We start from the raw sequence: 4,572 nt of genomic DNA on the forward strand, positions 1-4,572 counted from the left end.
AGGCCCAAAACAGGTCCTTTCCCAGATGTTGTGTTGCTTTGACTGGTCACAGAAGCTGTCAGCTTCTGTGGTGCACACTCTCACCTGTGCAGACTAAGTTACTAAGTTCGGTGGAGTCCCGGACCCAAGCTGGTGCTCCCTGCTCCTGAGGCAGAGGGCTCCCGTGCAGGGTGGACTCCTGTCCTCCCCGGCTGTGAGGGTGGCCGGATGTCTGCGGCCCGAAAAGGGTGCTGCCTCAGCGGCTCTGTGGTTCCCGCCTGTCCCAGAAGCTGTCTGCTTCTGTGGTGTACACTCTCACCTGTGCAGACTAAGTTCCTAAGTTCTGCGGAGTCCTGGAACCAAGATGGTGCTCCCTGCTCCTTAGACATGTCATCAATTTTAATCACTTAATTTAAGAATAAATACACATAAAAATTACATCATATTGCCCTTCATATGTTCCTTTGCTTATTACCAAAAAAAAAAAAAGGTGTGAGGAAAATAAAAAATACAGAGATAATATTCTGGAGGTCTCAGGAAAACAATGGCTCAAAAAGATTTGTCAAATATCATTATCTGTATTATTTATTTGTTGAAACTGAGTTGCCATGATATTTCAAGAGGTTGGTTGTAAATTATGGCTGGGCTATAAAGGAACTCCTCAAAACATATGTATTAATTACCAAGTAAGTGTTTCTATATAGAGATTATCATACGTTCTTAGGGGAAATCTGAAACATAATAATTTTGTCTCCACATGTTTCCTATATCTTAGTTAAAATATTAAATAAGTAAAATTATTGGAACAATTTCTAATTAGTGCTAATATATTAATTATTTAGCTGATATGTAACTAGATAACTCACATATTGGTAATATCAGTATAGAAAACATGGTGAGCTGCCATTTAATAGTCTCAGTGTATCTTCAAATAAAACAAAAACCACACAGATATGAAATAATTATTCACAATGCACTGTGTTATAGATAGTTTTAAATGCTGTCTCCATGAAATAATAGGAACATTTGCCTTACTTGGGGGGATATTTGTTGGTATGGAAAGATATATTAAGTGTATTTGCAAGTTGGTAAGATATGGATGCACTTTGTATAATGTCTCTTGTCAGTCAATCACTCTGTTTTATACTTTGCTGCCATATCACTCATTAGGCATTTTCCCTATTTGTATTTTCCTCAGTTTTGTTTTTAGGGGTACTTCCTTTTAAGGGGATGTCACTTTGTGTTTTGTAAATATCTTCTAACATGTCAAATTAAATACTCAAGTTTCTTCACAAAAAGTAAAGGCCTTGTTGGGCATAAATGGGAGAAGAGGCCCTTGGTACTGTGAAGGCTCGATGTATGCTCCGGTGTAGGGGAATTTGAGGATGGAGAGTCAGGAGTGGGTGGGTGGGTGGGGGAACACCCTCACAGAAGCAGGGGATGGGATAGAGGAATTTGGGGGGAAAATGGGAAAGGGGATAACATTTGAAATGTAAATAAAGAAAATATCCAATAGATAGATAGATAGATAGATAGATAGATAGATAGATAGATAGATAGATAGATAGATAAGCAGGAAGAAAGAAAAAATAGTAACAGACACCATCAGGTGGGTGTGACCTAACTTTTCTCAGTCTTTCCCCCAAGTACCTAGTTTTATAACAACTTTTATGTTTTAGAGTCTTGATCCATAGCAAATTATGATTATCACAGGACTTGTTCTTCAAATCAGAGTGTGTCACCAGGTATGGAGTAAGAATCAACCTGAGTGAATGAATACACTTCAGTTTTTAATGACTGGCTTTGTTTGATAACTTGATAAATACAAAGATGAGAATAGAGGTCAGCTATAATTTTGTTTTTCGTGTATTATATGAATTTAAAGTTAACTAAATGGAGCAAATCAGTAATTTAATTCTATATTTCATACGCATAATTACTGGATGTAGTTACTGGAATTTTACATTAAACATTTTGATGCATCTTTGAAAAATTTCAGTACCTAGTATGCTAAAATGGATCCCATTTGTTTCTTTCCTACAAAGAAAGAACATAAAGGCATTATAGTGAGATTCCAGTATGCCTAATACTACATTTATGTGGGTGGCTATTGGTTTGTTGTTTTTATGACTAATAAGTGGTGATTTTTAAAATATTTTTTCTTTCATTGACAAAAATTTTATTTTTATTGCCACAATTCTAGAAACTAATATTTTTCATTAATATTTAGGAGAATTGAGACGCCAACAGACAGTATCAGATATTTTCTCTAAACCTTAATGTATTCAACATTCCTTAAGGCACATTTTAAAAATATATTGTTGAGCTCATTTCCACTTCTCAAATATCCTCATTCAGTAAGTCTTCCTTTAGGGTCAAAGTAATTTCATGTTAAAGATAACTATATAACTCTCCTGCAGGTGTCCCACTGTTAAAAAACTCTTAAATAGAAACTATTTCTGATTATCCCTGGTATAGTTCAAGTATCTTGTTTCATCATACTCTCTTACTGGAATAAAAACAAACCATACTTTTGGAAAAAAAAAAAAACAACTGGAATAAAATATACTCACTTTTGATTTTTTTAAGAAAGAATTATTTTTTCTTTTCATTATAAACCTAAATTTAAATATGTGAAAGCTCCACTACAAAATATCATTTTGTATGTATAATAGTCTGTTTTAGGCCAACTCCAAATTGAACTAAAAGTATTTCACAAATGTGACACTACATATGTTTTTCAACTTTATCATGAAAAATATAGAAATTTGTTGAGAATTCTTAATTTTATTTACATTTTTACTTATTCATTTTCTGTCCTGTTTACTGCCCCCCTCTGGGACAACCCCTCCCACAATCCTCCCATCCCCCATCCCCTTGTCCTCTTAGTGGGGGGGGTTCTCCCTATGTATCCCCCCTGCCCTGACACTTCAAGTCTCCAGGCTTAGGCACTTCCTCTCTCACTGAAGCCAGACAAGGCAGCCCAGCTAGAAATCCATATTGCACAAACAAGCAGCAGCTTAAGAACTTCTGTGTTGGTTATGTTTTCCAAAATACCTAATTTCTAGTACATAAAAAATGCTCACGTAGCAGGCATGTTTTTAATGACAGACTTTGATAACTTCAAAATAAATATAAAGATGAGAATAGACATCAGCTACAGTTTTGTTTTGAGTGTATTATATGAATTTAAAGTTAAGTAAATGGAGCAATGCTGGAATTCAGCTCTATACTTCACACTCATAATTACTGGAATCCTACATGAAACATTTTGATGCATGCTTGAAATAGCTCAGTATGCTGACATTGGATCATGTTGGAAACAGGACTTTCATGGAATTATGAAAGTCACTTTAAATTACTGATTATTTAGACCTTTGATATAACAGTATTTCAGCAACTTCCATGTATTCATTGATGAATCTGTATATTCTACATACTTCCCACCCATTAGAATTAGATGTATGTAACTGCACTGGTAAAAATTTAAAGACAGTGTTCATGAAAAGGATTTCATGATGATGGGAAAGCACCAACTTCATCTCTAAGATCAGAATGCAGTAGTCTATACTGTAGATGTCATTAGATAAACATGAGATTCTAGAATTTAAGCCTGTTACAGGGTTATTTTGGTGGGGGGGTTATAAACAATCAGAGTGACTTTGGATAAAGTGGCAGTTTAAATCTCTGGGTCTCAGTTTCTTCCAAAGTTGAATAATTTAGGGGTTTTTTTTTAACTTTTTCCAATTTTTTAATTAGGCATTTTCTTCATTTACATTTCAAATGCTATCCCGAAAGTCACCTATACCATCCCCCTGCCCTGCTCCCCTACACACCCACTCCCACTTCTTTGCCCTAGTGTTCCCCTGTACTGGGACATACAAAGTTTGCAAGATCAAGGGGCCTCTCTTCCCAATGATGGCCGACTAGACCATCTTCTGATACATATGCAGCTACAGACATGAGCCCTGGGGGTACTGGTTAGTTCATGTTATTCCTCCTATAGGGTTGCAGATCCCTTTAGCTCCTTGGGTACTTTCTCTAGCTGCTCCATTGGGGGCCCTGTGTTCCATCCAATAGCTGACTATGAGCATCCACTTCTGTATTTGCCAGGCACTGGCATAGCCTCATGAGAGAAAGCTATATTAGGGTCCTTTCAGCAAAATCTTGCTAGCATATGCAATAGTGTCTGCGTTTTGTGGCTGTTTTGTGGATTCCCAGGTGGGGCAGTCTCTGGATGGTACATCCTTTCGTCTCAGATCCAAACTTTGTCTCTGTAAATTCTTCCATGGGTATTTTGTTCCCAATTCTAAGAAGGGGAAAAGTATCCAGACTTAGGTCTTCCTTCTTCTTGAGTTTCATGTGTTTTGAAAATTGTATCTTGGGTATTCTAAGTTTCTGGGCTAATATCCACTTATCAGTGACTGAATATCATGTGAGTTCTTTTGTGACTGGGTTACCTCACTCGGCTTGATACCCTCCAGATCCATCAATTTGCCTAGGAATTTCATAACTTCATTCTTTTTGATAGCTGAATCGTACTCCTTTGTGTAAATATACCATANTTTCTGTATCCATTCCTCTGTTGAGGGA

The sequence above is a fragment of the Mus caroli genome, chromosome X (genome assembly GCF_900094665.2).
Source record: "Mus caroli chromosome X, CAROLI_EIJ_v1.1, whole genome shotgun sequence".
Taxonomy (NCBI): Eukaryota; Metazoa; Chordata; class Mammalia; order Rodentia; family Muridae; genus Mus; species Mus caroli.